We start from the raw sequence: 17,773 nt of genomic DNA on the forward strand, positions 1-17,773 counted from the left end.
CGCGGCGCCGGGGGCGGGGAGGCGGGGGGGGCGGCAGGGGCGGCCGGGGCGCCGGGCCCCCTCCGCGCCCGGCCCGCCGCCCGCGCCGCCTCCTTCCCGCCGCCGCCGCCTCCTCCGGGCCAGGGCCGGCGGGGAGCGGGGGGGCTGCGGTCTCCCGGCCTCCCAGCCACCGCGGGCCCGGCATCCCTGCCGCCCGCGCCGGCTCCCCGGCCTCCCCGCCTCCGGTTACGCGGACCCGGCCTCCCTGCCGCCCGCCCCGGCTCTCCGACCTCCCCACCTCCGGCTCCACGGGCCCGGCCTCCTCCCTGGCTCCCCGGCTCCGCGGACCCGGCCTGCCCGCTCCGGCTCCGCGCCTCAGGGGCGCCATGTTTACAAGCCTCCACCACAGAAACTCGCGAGCACCCGGCGAGGGAAGCGCTGAGGCCCCGCCGCCGCACTTACGGTGTCTCCTCGCCGAGCGGCGGGCCGTGGCCGGGCGCGGAGTTGAGGCGCCGCCGCCGCCGCCGCCGGGAAAGTTTGCGTCCTGCGAGGCCGCGGCGCCGCTCACATGGCGGGCTGAGCGGGGCGGCCGCTCACCGGCCCGGCCTCCTCACCGCCGCCCGCCCGCCGCCCCCGGGCTTTATTGTGTGGCCCGCCGGCCGGCCGCGCTGCGGGCTCGGGCTCGGGCTCGGCGCGGGCTCCCTCCCGGCCCGGCCCGCCGTGCACGCCCACACCCACCTTCCCGCCGTCCTGTGCTCCGCGCCTCTCCCCAAATTTGAGCATATTCTTACATATCCACACATGCACTTCATATCAACACACACGTGAAAGCTACGTACGTGCGGGCACGCGGGAGCCGGGAGCGGAGCGCACAAAGATCCGGCACCCGCAGCATCGTCAGCTCGGACCCGCGGCTGCGGGTACTGCCCGGCCGACGCCTGCTTTCGTGTGCCTCGTACCTGCCTAGAGTCACCGTCGGAACGGCAGAGTCTTGGAGGAGCATTAATTTTTTAATTGGCAAGATCGGTTAAATGGTGTTAATACCTTTTAAAATCTGTCAGCGAAACAAATTGCGGGAATATGCTGAATTCCTCATTCCATACGTGCACAAACAGGACTTCAGAAAGAACGGGACCACCCATTACCGTTTTGGCAAAAACACTACCAATTTGTGTAAGGAGAAGGTTATCTTTCTTAGTTTGTAATTCTAGATCTAAGGAGAAGATCCTCATATGTGGATTAAGAAAGTCTCAGAGATAAGCATACTTAATAGATTCACATATTTTCTCTAATGACCTTTCTCCATAGGAGTTTAGAAGGAAGACCTATCAGCCAAAACTTCCTACTCTGATTCTCTTTGGACATATATACCTGAAAATCACCGGAAGACACTTGTCCAAGAAATTTGGGGATTCTAATCCAATTCAACAATCTTTCACAGCTGGTCTCTAAGTTAGAATTTAGAAATGGGTGGTACTTGAATAGGAGTTCTATGATGTACACCTGTGGAAGAAACATAGCATTTCATAGCCCTGGTTCTAATACATCCCAGAGAGATTTTGGTTATCTCAAGAGACATCACAAAATAATTTAAACTCATTTTAATTGTATGGATAAATATATTCCATTAAAATCGAGCAGAGGGATTAAAAGATGTCAGAAAAAAATCAAGCCATGCCTGGTTTGAATGCGGGACCAGGAATTCTAACAATGAATAGCTTTAAGTAAATCATCTTTTTTTTTAAGTCATCTGTAAAATAGAGGACTGCATGATTCTATATATTTCACAGAGGCCACTCAAGGAAAACATCATATATGTATAAAAGGAAACTTACATTTTAGGAAAGAAGTCACTAACCCTAACTGCACATTTTTCTACAATCAAAGTTTTTAGCCATCATTTTTATTTTTGTACACAAATATTCTCTCTCATTCTACCTTGGTTTTGCCTAGAATTTAACCCTTGGCCCTATACTCCCTTCAGAACAGTTTTATTTACCTTATTTTCCCCCCAGCTGAATAACTAATAGGCAGGGGAGATGGTCTGGGGGCCAGTGGTTTGGGGTTGGGAGTTGGAGGGAGGCCCAGAAGACCCAAATAGTTATTTCCATACAACTTAGGTTTATACCATGAATTTATCTGCCAAACTGCAAAGGGAAGGCAAGGAACTGAGGTGTCAAGGAAAAGAGGGAAAAGGAAGAGTAGTGGGCTGTGAGGAATGGTTTACATCAACTTGCCCATGTTTCAGAGATTTAACACCACCCAAAGAAAGACACCACGCAGCACTCCTAATTCTTCCCCAACCCCAACTAACGCTAGACAAGTAATGTCTGACTTGATCAGCATATCACTTTTTCCAGATTCTGCTTTAAGAAATATTATGTAAATAGAGAAGGCATGGATTATTCAACAGGTTGGTGTGGAATTTTTGTCTCTTTAAAAAAATAAATCAAATCATATCCTTACCTTACACTCTACACTTTAAAATAATCCAAATGACTTAAATAATACATATGTATAAACTGAAAATCATTATTCTAAAGGTAGAAGAAAATATAGGTGAATGTTTGTAATATTAGTGTGGAGAAAAATATCCTAAGCTCTAAAGCAATGATTTTTATCAGAAAAGAGTGATAAATTTGACTATATAAAAATTTATGTATCCTATATGTCAAAAACAAATATAGACCTATTTTAAAATATGCCCATTAGAGTTACAACTTTTATACTTTATAAGGAGTTTCTTCTAATACCTTTTTCCCCACTTTCTTCACATAATGAGGACCAATTCAGATTTTTTTAGGACCAGTTTAGAGAGGGTGACTTCACAGTTATATAGAGTTGGGGTATCCTGCTAAACTCCCATCTCAGAGTGTTCCTGGTTTGCTAGTATGTAGCAATAACAAGCTTATGCACGTGCTCCTGAAAGTCTTGCTTTTATTTGTTTAAAGTTTGGTTTTATGTTTCTATTTTGCATTAAAGGTTGAATTACATAAACTTTGAATACTGTATGTATGCTTTGCTTGAGAACATAGTCTTAAGTGTGATGTACAGAATAACTATAAAAACCTTCAGGAATGCAGGTGAACAGCACATTATACAGAAATTAGTGAATAGAAATTGTTATGTTGTGTTATCACAAGTACTGTAAACTAGTGAAGTAAAATAGGTCTATTTCAATGAGACTTGGTGTTTTTCATTTATGGGGACTCTGGAATATATATATACATATATATATATAATCACCTTTTCTAATTTAAAATAATAGTAGCTCCATTTTCAACTTACAATAATGTTTTTTTGATAACAAATTACTCTTATAAGGTGAGGAAGACTGTACAAGTAAAATTAAAAGGCAAACAAACTGGGAGAATATATATATATGCAAGAAATAAGAACTAGGGTAATAGTCTTTAAATATAAAAAGCTATGTCACATCAGTAAGATAAATACCACACACACCACCAAAAAAAAGAAACAAGGCCATGGATAATTTAGGAAAAAAGAAATATAAATTATTAATAAATATTAACAAATGTTCAGATTCCCTAGTAATATAATGACAAAATAACACAACACTGCTTTTCTTCAATGGCAGAATTCTTCTTCAATGATAATGCTATTGAGGGTTAGCGAGATGGACACTCTTTCATACACTATTGATAGGAAATTGAATTGGTATGAATACTGGTTGAAATACCAGAGCCTTAAAAATAGTTAGTTATATCTTTAAGCCCAGACGTCCACATTTAGAAATCTATCCTAAATATATCTTCTGAAAGACAAGCAAGAATGTATGCACAAATTGTTCTTCCCAGCTTAAAAAACGTCAATGATTTTCTGCAGCATCCTGAATAAATCAAACCCTGTTCTTTGGCTCACAAGGCCCAGCTTTGCCTGGCCCCTACCTACTTCCTAATTTTAACCTCATTCTACGTTTCATTCCTGCCTCACTAACCTTTGTCCCATATCAGAACAGTACAAAGTTTGTCCCCTCCTTCTGGAACATCCTTCCCCTGTCTCCTTGGGGATAATCCTACTCATTCTTCAGGTGTCTATTCAATTGTCACTTTTTCCAAAAACTGAGCCCCCAATCTAAGTTGGTGCTCTCTATTTTTCTCCATAAGACAAGATTATTGAAATGATATATTTACCTTAGAGTTTATAGACTAACGAGCTGATTTGCTCTCCATAGCATACCCAGACACCCAATGAATATGGTAAATGCAAAAGTGGAACGGAAAAATTGGTGGTCTCGTTGCACTTGAGAGGGTACTATCAAGGTACTAGCGTTTTGCTTTTAAATAACATAATACCAGTCGCTCTGTCAGTCAAGTATTGTTGGCCTTCTTAATGCATGTTAATCAACATTACATGTTAATTAAATCATGTTATACTTAGGTTAATAGCTCAGGGCTGTGGGATAAAGGATATTGTAAATGCAGGTCTCCCAAGCCCTGAAAGGAGCCAAGTAATGTTCTCTCTGGCCATGCAAGCATGACTGAGAGTGTGTGTGTGTGTGTGTGTGTGTGAGAGAGAGAGAGAGAGAGAGAGAGAAACAGGCAGGTATGTATGCCTGGGGTGATATTTTTGAAGCATATTAACACGCTTTTCTCCTTTGCATTTTCATGCACGAGATCCCTAGTTAGCCTGAGGCATCTGCGTACCTTGGAGGACATTAGGATTGGCACAGCAAGAATTTATATAGACAGAAAGTCAATATCAAGTGGCTAACACTCCAAATAAGAAATATTAATCTACAGCAAGATGAATGGATTGCAAGCATGGCTTTGTTCAGAGATAACACAATTCTCCAAATCACTTTTTCTCCTTTTTTAACATTTTTAGAAACAGATCTGGCATAGGAGACCTGAACTTCACCACCCAGGGTCAGGGCTGGAATGAAACTGGGGGGGAAGAGGAGGCAGGAAGTTGGTAGTGAGGTTCGTAACCACTTAGGGTTAGACACTTTTTCCAAATATTTGTAACTCAAAAATATTTGGCACTCAAAACTATTTGATGAATTAATGAATGAGATTCATTACAATGTTTTTTGTAATACCAATAAAATAAAGTTGAAATAAGATAAAAATCCAGCATTAGAAACTGTTAACTGGAAAGGAATATAAAATCACAGATGCATATGATTTCAATTTTGTGAGATATTAAAAGGAAATACTGGGAAATGTTAACAGTGAACATTTCTCTGGGTTACAGATATTTTCTTTTTTAAAAATCTTTTTTCCATAATTAGGAAAAAATTACTAATAATACTAGCCTAAGAGACTGGTTATTCCCACAACACTATGTATCCCTTACTTGAAATAATATATGTTTTCAGAAAACTAATAAAATTAAGTTGTTTAGAATCTTATTTTCCATTGATTTCTTTAGTCAGTGTAGATGGAGATTTTGTGCCTGCAATCTATCCATAGCTCACATCCAAAAATTTATATAAAAAGCCAAAAAAATGTAACTGTTGGGCAATTGAAGCTAATAAAAATGAATGTGAATATATGTGGGCAGTGGTCACAGCAACCTCTCCAGGCATCGGTTTTCTCCTTTGTAAATGAGGGAGGTTTACTCACTGCCTTTTCAGGTTCCCATTGGCACCAAAGTTCTACGATCTCCAAAGTGCTACCCTCACACCTGTTCCCAGAGTTCCTTTCGTCTCTACTGTTCTATGGACCCTTGTGAAAGTTTGTTTATCAGATGTTCTTTCTCTTCATGCGCCCTTATTCTCTTTACCCCTGGTTTCCTTACTTTCATTTTCCCCCTTCTGATTGTTTTTGGCAGAGTGTTAAATGATTCCTGGCCTCTGAACAGACACCACCACACCTGTTAACTCCAGGTAGAGGCCTCTCTCCTACTTCTTTATCTAACCATAGAAAATACCAGGAAATGCACATCTGCATTTTTATAATCATCCTCCAACCTCTTGTCAGAGATAACTTTTCAACATTGTCACTTTTTTAAGGAGGACAAAATTTAGTCACATTCTACACCATCATCTTATTAAGAATTTCTTATAGTGAGTTTACATTAAAATAAGAGACACCTGCATTACCCATTATTACTAAGGTCTACACTCTCAGTGATGGCAGATGAACAAATCTGATCACATAGAACTGTGAACAGAAGGCCCTTTTCAATGCTACATTTTACATAAATTCTTTTCTCTCATTGCCACCCAACAAATGAGAACCTTTGGGAACTATTCTGAGTTTCTTTAAAATCCAGTACTGTGGTGTATAGTATTTAATATATTCTCTTTTATTCCCTTCCTTCAGCTTCATGATAGTTGTTATTGGGTATTTATGTCCCTTCCCACACAGATTCATATTTAATAAAATGTCAGATCTATTCAACACAGTACTGGAAGTCCTCGACACAGCAATTAGACAAGTAAAAGAAATAAAAGGTATCCAAATTGGAAGGGAAGAGGTAAAATTGTCATTGTATGCAGATGACATGATACTATATATAGAAAACCCTAAAGACTCCACACAAAAACTACTAGAACTGATAAACAAATTCAGCAAGGTAGCAGGATACAATGTTAACATACAGAAATCTGTTAAATTTCTTTACACTAACAATGAAATATCAGAAAGGGAATTTTTTTTTAAAATCCCTTTTAAAAGAACATCAAAAAAAAAAAAAACAACTTACGAATAAACCTGACCAAGGAGGTGAAAGACTTATATGCTGAAAACTATAAAACATTGGTAAAGGAAATTGAAGGTGATTCAAAGAAATGGAAAGACATATCCCATGCTCTTAGACTGGAAGAATTAACACTGTTAAAATGGCTATACTACCCAAAGCAATCTACAGATTTAATGCTATCCCTATCAAATTACCACTGACAGTTTTCACAGAACTAGAACAAATAATCCTAAAGTCTATATGGAACCACAAAAAACCCAGAACTGCCAAAGCAATCCTGAGGAAAAAGAGCAAAGCTGGAGGCATAACCCTCCCAGTCATCAGACACTACTACAAAGCTACAGTAATCAAAACAGCATGGTATTGGCACAAAAACAGACACATGGATGAATGGAACAGAATGTAGAGCCCAGAAATAAATCCACACACCTATGGTCAATTAATCTTCAACAAAGGAGGCAAGAATATACAATGGAGAAAAGACGTGGTGTTGGGAAAGTTGGACAGCCACATGTAAATCAATGAAGTTAGAACACTCCCTCACACCATACCCAAAAATAAACTCAAAATGGCTTAAAGAGTTAAATATAAGACATGACACCATAGGGCTTCCCTGGTGGCGCAATGGATAAGAATCTGCCTGCCAACGCAGGGGACACAGGTTCAATCTGTGGTCTGGGAAGATCCCATATGCCACGGAGAAACTAAGCCCGAGCACCACAACTACTGAGCCCGTGCTCTACAGCCCGCGAGCCACAACTATTGACGCCTACATGCCTAGAGCCCATGCTCAGCAACAAAAGAAGCCACTGCAATGAGAAGCCCACATACCGCAACAAAGAGTAGCCCCCTCTTGCCGCAACTAGAGAAAGCCTGCGTGTAGTAACAAAGACCCAACACAGCCAAAAGAATAAATAATTTTTAAAAATACTAAAAAAAAAAAAGACATGACACCATAAAGTTCCTAGAAGAGCATATAGGCAAAACATTCTCTGACATAAATCATATCGATGTTATCTTAGGTCAGTCTCCCAAGGCAAAAGAAATAATAGCAAAAATAAACAAATGGGACCTAATCAAACTTAAAACCTTTTGCACAGCAAATGAAACCATAAACAAAACAAAAAGACAACCTACGGACTGGGAGAAAGTATTCTCAAAAGATGAGACCGACAAGGGTTTAATTTCCAAAATATACAAACAGTTCATACAATTCAATAACAAAAAACCCAAACAACTCAAGCAAAAAATGGGCAGAAGACCTAAATAGACATTTCTCCAAAGAACACATACAGATGGCCAATAAGCATGTGAAAAGGTGCTCAACTTTGCTAATTATCAGAGAAATGCAAATCAAAACTACAATGAGGTATCACATCACACTGGTCAGAATGGCCATCACTAAAAGGTCTACAAATAATAAATGCTGGAGAGGGTGTGTAGAAAAGGGAACCCTCTTGCACTGTTGGTGGGAATGTAAATTGGTTCCACCATTCCACTGTACGGAGAACAGTATGGAGGTTCCTCAAAAAACTAAAAATAGAGTTATCATATGATCCAGCAATCCCACTCCTAGGACATCTACCCATAGGAAACCCTAATTCAAAAACATACATGCACCCTAATGTTCATAGCAGCACTATTTACAATAGCCAAGACATGGAAGCAACCTAAACATGATATATATATCACATCTCAGCCATAAAAAAGCATGAAATAATGCCATTTGCAGCAACATGGATGGACCTAGAGATTATCATATGAAATGATATGTCAGACAAAGACAAATATCATATGATATCACTTTATGGAATCTAAAATATGATTCAAATGAACTTATTTACAAAACAGAAACAGACTCACAGACATAGAAAACAAACTTATGGTTACCAAAGGGGAAAGAAGGGGCTGGGGGAGGGAAAAATTAAGAGTTTGTGATTGGCAGATGCGAGCTTCTGTGTATAAAATAGATAAACAACGAGGCCCTACTGTATAGTACAGGGAACTGTATTCAATACCTTGTAATGAACTATAACAAAAAATAATATGAAAAATAATATATATGTATTTATGTATAACTGAATCACTTTGTACACCAGAAACTAACACAACATTGTAAATTAATTATACTTCAATTTTTAAATTAATCAATTAATCAATAATAAAAGAAAATGTCAGAGTATTTTTTATCGTAGACTTTGGAATTAATTGTATCTTGTTCTGAAGGATCCTCCATTTTTTGATATTTAGAGAAGCTTTCTTTCAGATGTGGATAATTGACATAAAATTAAAAGTGATGTTATCTTTATGCATGTTTTGGGTTTGTAATACCAATAGAGTTGAGAGAAATTTTTTAAAGCCTTAGGGGACAGGGACACTAGAGATAATTCTAAATAAATAGTTCATGAGAAAATTGTCTTCTATTAGCAGTGAAATATAAAATGTCCTTCTCTGTTCTTACCTTCTCTCTAGTATTTGAAGGAAACTATCTCACTGAATTGCCCAGCTTGATAAATCCCTTAAAAAGCAGAAGAAAAATGTATGAGACATTTTAGATCTCCCAGGGGAAATGTGTAGGAATTAAAAATCTAGATGAACAGTAAAATGAAAGTAAATAACTGTAGCACCAAATTATACTTTCTTAAAAATTATTACATTCCGGAAATATTTCCTGAATCATTTGTTCATTGTCTCTACATCTGCAGTTTGATGGTCTCTTTTGCTCACATGCAGTATTTAGGTAAATTTGGAGAAAAGCTGCAGAGAGCACTACATACTTCCTTTTTTTTTTTCTTTTTATTTAACTGCAGACAGAATTTTAAACACAGGAAGTTCTGCTTCCTCGACAGCTGCACGCAAAAACCAATGCATTTCTTTCTGTTTCTGACGCAAGTCTGTCCAAAAGGCCACCTCTTGCAATCGAGGCTTTTTCTGCCTCCCTCTTCATGGTGAAGGCCTGGGTTAACTTTCACACACATGCCATTCAAGGGTGAATTGTCATTTCTTATTTGTACTCATTTCTCTTTTCTTATTGCCATTTTGAAAACTCCTCCAGGATATGGGCAAAGAAAGTCAAAGAAAAAGTGAAACTCTGCACATTTTTGGTTTTTATTAGTAATCATATTTTTTTAAAGGAAAGTTGCTGAAAGAGAAACTAAGTGAATCTACAGATTAGAACATCAAGGGATAAGTACAGAGTTTCTTACATAGTTGCTAATGTACTGAATGCTAATTATAAAACTGTCTTAGTGTATGCCTCCATTCTAGGTAAGCCTATAACTGAAATAAACAGTTGCCATCTGTTTTAAATGCATATGTATTTATTTCTAGTTAACATTTAACCAAGAGTTTCTGTTAGAGAGGTGCTTAGTTGTTATATGTTAAACACATTTTGGAATCCTTTACGTAAATGGCGTATTATGTCAGCAAGTTCTCACGCGTGCACGTGCACGTGCACACACACACACAATAGCAGCGTGGGTAAATAAGTTGTGATTTATTCATAGGTATGATTTATGTAATCATTAAAGAAGTTGTTGATAAAGATTATTTTTCCATATTAAGTGAAAAACTATGATATTCATTGGAGAAAATGATCACAACCATATAAAAATATATATTAATTGAAAAAAGACAAGAAGGAAATATGATAAATTGCTAAATATATTAATCTCTGGCAAGTAAAATTATATGTGGTTTACTTTTTCTTTTTTATATTTTTATTTTCTTGATCCTGAATTCATTTTGCAGTTATAAAAAAAAAGTTGTGAAAATAAAATATTTTTCTAGGTCAAAGGAATTGAGTATTGACACTTTTATATTGTTCAACCTAATAACATTTGTCTTCAGATTCCCTGAGTGGGATTTTTGAAAAATAAAAATAAGGGTTAAGGGACTTCCCTGGTGGCACAGTGGTTAAGACTCTGAGCTCCCAAGGCAGGAGGCCCGGGTTCAATCCCTGGTCAGGGAACTAGATCCCACATGCATGTCGCAACTAAGGAGCCGGTAAGCTGCAACTAAGGAGCCGGCAAGCTGCAACTAAGGACCCTGCCTGCCTCAACTAAGGAGCCCATCTGCCACAACCAAATAAATAAATAATTTTTAAAAATAAGAGTTAAGCCAGACTTAAGTGTGTTCTTTAGGAAAATGGTAATCCAATAGAACAAGCTGGAATCCAATTAGAAGAAAGTGCTCATGGCATTTCATGTACGTTTTCCCTCAAACTCAGTTTTTAAAAGTCAGTTCAATATTTTACATTGAAAATTACAATGATGTTGAGCTCACACAGATTATAAAAGTAAGAAACTTTCCATGTGATAGTGAGGAGTTATAGTTACAAAGTTTATCTCATCTATAAATGTAACTTCGATTGTGAAATCCCTTATACAATAAAGACCTTTATTCAAAAAACTAAAATATTCTGAGCTCTGTGTTGTAGGGAGTGAAATGCCCTTTACCACACTAGCTCATTTCATCCTTAACAACTGATAACTTCATTACTCACATTTTACTCATGAGGAAACTGAGATTGAGAAAAATAAAATATCTTTCCTATGCTCAGAGCTGGCAAGACTGAACTCACACTTGCATCCAGGATTACCCACTGACAGAATCTGAAGTCTGGGCTATTCTTGATATCATTTCAAATGTATTCCTCAGTTAGAAACACATTTTTAAAAAGAACTTACCTATAATATCACACACACACACAAAATCTCTCTGCCTTGCATTAAAATTTCTATTCTGCCATCAGAATAAGAAATTAAATTTTTAATTTTTTTTCTTTTTTGGCCACGCAGCATGCAGGATCTTAGTTCCCTAAACAGGGATCGAACCCGTGCCCCGTGCAGTAGAAGCGCAGAGTCTTAATCACTGGACCACCAGGGAAGTCACATAAGAAATTAAATTTTTTAAATAGAAGATGCACATTCATTAAACAAAGGATTTCAGATATGTGAAAAACTCTAAAACAAACAAAGGAAAAGAAACCCAAAATACTGTATTCAAATGAGTCACCCAAAGTGAAAAAGAAGAACTTTCCCTTTGATCATCTACTGCTTAGGACCATAGAATTCACAGTTGGGGTCACCTTGGTTATTGCCTTTTTCACTTCCTTTAAGAAGTCTAGAATGCTTAGATTCTGCTCTGGCAAGATTAGGTTGATAATGCCAGTGAAAGAGAAGAACTCATCAGGTGTGAGAGTTACAATTCTTAGGTTCTTTTATTTATTTTCTTTTTTAGCGATTTTTTTTTCTTTTTTTACTTTAAACATTACTATCTTATTTTTTCTAACTTTTTATTAATTAATTTTTTTTTTTTTTGCGGTATGTGGGCCTCTTACCGCTGCGGCCTCTCCCGTTGCGGAGCACAGGCTCCGGACACGCAGGCTCAGCAGCCATGGCTCACGGGCCCAGCTGCTCCGCAGCATGTGGGATCTTCCCGGACCAGGGCACGAACCCGCGTCCCCTGCATCGTCAGGTGGACTCTCAACCACTGCGCCACCAGGGAAGCCCCTTTTTCTAACTTTTTAATTTTATTTTTTGGTCTTAGTTGTGGCAGGCAGGCTCCTTAGTTGTGGCATGTGACTCTTAGTTGTGGCATGCATGTGGGATCTAGTTCCCTGACCAGGGATCGAACCCAGGGTTCCCTGCAGTGGAAGCATGGAGTCTTAACCACTGGACTGCCAGGGAAGTCCCTAGGTTCTTTTAATATTAACCCTTTTATCAAAGCATTAAAAATTTAGCCTGGATGGCAGGGTTTTTAATTATAATTTGAATTGAAATATTTTTATTATTGCTACTTTTATAAAATCACATTCATCTTTGTGTGTGATTCTGTAGCATATCTTATTCTCATGCTAAAAACTTTGGTTCAGATTTGAGTCTACATAGTTTGCCAATTGCTTTTTAACTTTTTATTGTGGTTGCCATAAATTTTACAATATACACTTATAACTAATCCAACTCTACTTTCAAATAACACTATACCACTTTACAGGTAATGTGAGTACCTTATAATAACAAAATAATCCTAATTCCTCTCTCCTATCCCTTCCTCATTGCTTTCATTCATTTCACTTATATATAAGCATATATAAACATATCTATATATCTATATGTATATATATAAAATCTACACCTAAGCATACATAGTCAAATATACGTTACTGTTAATATTTTGAATGAACTGTTATCTGTTTGATCAGTTGAGAAAAGAAAAATAAAACTTTTAATTTTACTTTCTTTTATTCCTTCTCTGATGCGCTTTCTTTTTTTTAATTGGAGTATAATGTGTTAGTTTCTGCTGTAGAATAAAGTGAATCAGCTATATGTATACATATATCCCCTCCCTCTTGAGCTTCCCTCCCACCCCAACTCCATCCCACCCCTCTAGGTCATCACAGAGCACCGAGCTGAGCTCCCTGTGCTATACAGCAGCTTCCCACTAGCTATCTGTTTTACACATGATAGCGTATATATGTCAATGCTACTGTCTCAATTGGTCCCACCCTCCCTTTCCCGCACTGTGTCCACAAGTCCATTCTCTATGTCTGCGTCTCATTTCCTGCCCTGCAAATAGGTTCATCAGTACCATTTTTCTAGCTTTTTTTCTTTTTTTAAGTCTAACTTCCAGGTTATTGTCTTTTCAGAGAACAGTATTTCTTCAGTCTCTAAGGAACTAACTCCTTACAGGGGCTTTGGTGGAGGTTGTGGGGCAGCTCCCGCAGGTCTAAATCTGGGTGAAGGTGTTTGGTCCTTCCAGGCTTCCCAAGAAGAAGAACTATTCCTATCTTACTGTGAATGGCACAACTCACACAGTAATGTAGTTTCACATACAGCTTGGGAAGCACACAGGCATGGAAAACACTCGCTTTGGAAATGTCCCTGATGGCTTCACCCTCTACTATGTTCCAGACGTCGAACTTCTTAACGGCCTTGTCCTTGGACACGCATCAGGCACAGCTGGTGCACGGAATAGGCTGCTCGTGGCCCCAGCCCTTTTTGGCACAACCATTGTTCCTTCTTTCCTTGGTCATCTTGGAAGTGAGGAGGCAAGAGAACCTCTTCCTTTCTTGATGTAGATCTGAGTTAACGACCTTTATCATTTTCTTTCTCTCTAAAGAACTTTCTTTAAACATGTCTTGCAAGGCAGGTCTACTGGCAACAAAATCCCTCAATTTTTGTCTGTCTGAGAGAGCTTTTATTTCTCCTTCACTTTTGAATGGTAATTTGAAAGGGTACATAATTCTAGGTTGGTGGGGTTTTCTCTCAGCCCTTTAAATATTTCACTCCACTCTCTTCTTGCTTGCATGGTTTCTGAGGAGAAACCATGTAATGGTTTAAATTTAAACCATGTAATGGTTTAAATTTAAATGATGTAAATCTTTCCTTTGCTTGTCTATAGATAAGGTGTTTTTTCCCCTCTTTCTTCTTTCTTCTTTTATCGTTGATTTTCTATATTTGAAAACGATATGCCTAGGTGTAATTTTTTTGGCATTTATCCTGCTTGGTGTTCTCTGAGCTTCATGAGTCCGTAGTATTCTGTCTGACATCAGTTTGGGGGAATTCTCAGTCATCATTGTTTCAAATATTTCTTCTGTTCCTTTCCCTCTTTCTTTTCCTTCTGGTAACCCCATTATGCGTATGTTATGCCTTTTGTAGTTGTCTCACTGTCCTTGGACATCCTGTTCTGTTTTGGGGTGTTTTTTTTTCAGTCTTTGGTCTCTTTGCTTTTCAGTTTTAGAGGTTTCTATTGATATATCCTCAAGATTAGAGATTCTTTCCACAGCCAGGTCCAGTCTACCAATAAACTGATCAAAGGCATTTTTCATTTCTGTTACAGTACTTTTGATCTCTAGCATTTCTTTTTAGTTCTTTCTTAGGGCTTTTATCTCTCTGCTTACACTCCCCATCTGTTCTTTCATGCTGTCTACTTTATTCATTAGAGCACTTGGCATATCAGTGATAATTGTTTCAAACTGCTGGTCAGATAATTCCAATATCCCTGCCATGCCAGGTACTGATGCTTGTTCTGTCTCTCCAAATTGTGGGGCTTTTTTGTTTGGGGGTGCTTTTTTTTTGCCTTTTAGGAGGATTGTAATTTTTTCTTGATAGCCAAACATGATGTACTGAGCAAAAGGAATTGCTATAAATAGGCTTTTAATATTCTGGTGGGGAGGTGTGTGTCACGTCTACGATTAGGTCTCAGTTTTTTAGTGGGTCTATGCCTCTGGTCTGTGAACTGCACAAGTGTTTTTTAGTTTTTTTCTCCTCTTTTAGTTGGAACAGGATAGCTAGAATGGGCTAGAGTTGAGTAGCATGCCCTGTGTCCTCCCCTTATAAATCCAAGAAGAGTTGTTGATTTTGCAGTGTGTTCAACATTTACTTGTTGTTAGGATGGAGTAGTAACTTCCAAGCTCCTTACATGCAGAACCAGAAACTGTATTCATAAGTTTATTAAAAATCTTTAGTGGTGGACTTCCCTGGTGGTGCAGTGGATAAGACTGTGCTCCCAACACAGGAGGCCTAGGTTCGATCCCTGGTCAGGGAACTAGATCTCACACACATGCCGCTACTAAGAGTTCGCATGCTGCAACTAAGGAGCCCACCTGCCGCAACTAAGACCCGGTGCAACCAAATAAATAAATATTTTTTTAAAAAAATCTTTAGTGGCAAAAACTGGGTTTTAGTCTGTAAAACTCTGAATATTATCAACCACAGAGAAGATGAGAATGCCAGTTTGAGCTTAGACAGATTTTGAGAAAACAATATCTGAGTTTCACTTTACTCACTAACCTGGAGAATTGTAATTCAAATTGTAATTCAATACCCAAATGTCATGTTATTGTGTATACTGGGCTAAGGTACATACCCCTTGTATGATATAACTGTGTGGATAACTTGTACATTTAACTTGTCAGTACATACGTACTGACACATACTAGGTACCCAATAAACAGCAGCTTTTAGAATTATTAGGTAAATAGTAAGTGCTTAATAAAGATTTGTTCATTTAAAATATGAAAAATAGACAAAATGGTATTTCATTATTAATACTTATAAATTTTATTTCTCACTGAAATAACTAGGCTCTTTAGCTGGAACCACAGTTAATAAGGGAATTCCTCTCCAATTTTTAGGGTTTACTTTCATTCTGAATTATTCATTTACTTCTTTGCAGTGACATTTCAAATCAGTAATGTGTCACCTTTCAACTGCTGACATCATGGGATTTCCTTGTCTCCGGACATTGCTGCAGATAGGGAAAAAAAAATACAACGTGTTTTTAATTTACTCATTTAAAAAAAAAAATTTTAGATACAACTAATTCTTTTTAATAGTTGCACAATTTATTCATTTTAACTTAGTCTTTTACCAGCGGTTGAAGTATACTCACTGTTGTGGCCTCTCCCGTTGCGGAGCACAGGCTCCGGACGCGCAGGATCAGCGGCCATGGCTCACGGGCCCAGCCGCTCCGCGGCATGTAGGATCTTCCCGGACCAGGGCACGAACCCGTGTCCCCTGCATCGGTAGGCGGACTCTCAACCACTGCACCACCAGGGAAGCCCTGAAGTATACTCTTAAATGAGAAAACTCGCTTGTATTTCTATTTTTTCTATTTGCTGGACTTTTTTTTGAACAGTGTATATCATGGCCTTTGGGATATCAATGGCCACAATTCAGCACAGTTCTGTTATAGAACATCCATGGGAACAACAATGAAATCATTGTTTATTTGTTAATAGAGGGAGTTGGAAAAGTGATTTTTGGTAGACACTAAACAGGACTTAATGTAATTTTATGTTAAGCAGATATATTTCATGAATAAAAGTGCTTAATGGAATACATGGGAAAGAGATTCTGTACAATACTCTTCCTTTTAAATTCTTAACCACTATATTTATTACTTCAACAATTTCTACCACTCCATGTCTCAACCTACAAAGTATGCTATGGTCTTGGTGAGAGATTAATGAGAAAGCAAAAAGTTGTCCTAGAATTTATAGTTACATTTTGAAAGTTTACAAAAGGTATTAAAATTTCTGAAGGATGAATTGTTTAGAATGTTTAGAAAATTAATATATAATTTTGTCAAAACAAGCCTGAAATTTAATAAGTCATTTAAGTCATTGTTTTGATCTCATTCTCTTTGCTAGCTATTTTCATTTAGGACAGTATCTGGGATGCCAGGGAGAGGGGGGTTCTGTGAAGGGCTTGTCTAAGCGGGGGTGTGCAGGGGTGTGCAGAGAGGGTGTGTGAATGTCCAAGGAGATTTACTGGGTCAAAGAAGATGTGCACATGATTCCATGCTGTGCCCAGTACACAATGGCAACCAGAGTCCATCTGGACACTGCTTCTAGGAAGGCTTACTCAGACCACCCTACTCATCAGGTTTTCTTGACCTCAATCTTAGGAAGTACACAAAATGCTTATTAAAACCTAAGTAAGAAAATTAATAGAATTTCATGTTTTATCCTTCATGTAAAATGAGAGAGGAGAAAAATCTTTTTTCTTTAAACTATCTTCTTGTTCATCTTTTCTGTATTGTAGCTAAGACAGCTCACATGTATAATTCCACTTTTATAAGACATTGTACCTTATAAATGGCCTCATAATTGTGCTATAGATGTAAACGCTACAGAATTTGTCCAGGAGTGAGACAGTTATCTGGTTCCACATTCGTTACTGTTCCCTCTGCATTTTCCCACCTAAGCCTGGGTTTTATAGAATGATCGCCCTGCTCCAATCCTTCCTTCAGACCTCATTTCCCAGGTGAGTAACAGTCATCACAATATTCCCATGGACGAAGGGAGAGTCCACCAAGAACAGACATGCCAATCCCAGCCCACGGTAGGGAGGGCTTTCTTCATGGTGTCGGCAATCTTGTCCTCATCCAGCTCTGAAGAGATCATACAAAATGAAACCCATGTTCAGATATGAGATTCATGTCTCGATCTTTTTTTTCCTTTGATATGCATGTAAATCTTTTTTTTTTAATTGGGGTATAGTTGTTTTACAATGTTGTGTTAGTTTCTACTGTACAGTGAAGTGAGGTAGAGTTCTCTGTGCTACATAGCAGGTTCTCATTAGTTATCTATTTTGTACATATTAGTGTTGTTAATTTT

General features: G+C 38.6%; 1 protein-coding gene and 1 pseudogene across 9 annotated transcripts in view; both read right to left on the reverse strand.

Annotated features, from left to right (window-relative positions):
- ZMYND11 (zinc finger MYND-type containing 11) overlaps positions 1-931 on the reverse strand; it is a 139,962-nt gene extending 139,031 nt beyond the window's left edge. For 2 of the 9 annotated variants that reach the window (XM_029236493.1, XM_029236489.1), the window contains exon 1: positions 442-577. The gene's annotated coding sequence lies outside the window, so the exon portion shown is untranslated. Of the gene's footprint in view, positions 1-277; positions 371-441; positions 579-717; positions 737-818 lie in introns of those variants that run through there. The other 7 variants (XM_029236488.1, XM_029236494.1, XM_029236498.1 and 4 more) reach the window with 7 other exon arrangements.
- A 12,403-nt stretch (positions 932-13,334) lies between these two features.
- Positions 13,335-13,684, reverse strand: LOC114904902 (annotated as a pseudogene).
- Between the last annotated feature and the right edge of the window lie 4,089 nt (positions 13,685-17,773).

Source organism: Monodon monoceros, unplaced genomic scaffold (genome assembly GCF_005190385.1).
Source record: "Monodon monoceros isolate NGI ecotype Baffin Bay Population unplaced genomic scaffold, NGI_Narwhal_1 Super_Scaffold_21, whole genome shotgun sequence".
Classification (NCBI taxonomy): Eukaryota; Metazoa; Chordata; class Mammalia; order Artiodactyla; family Monodontidae; genus Monodon; species Monodon monoceros.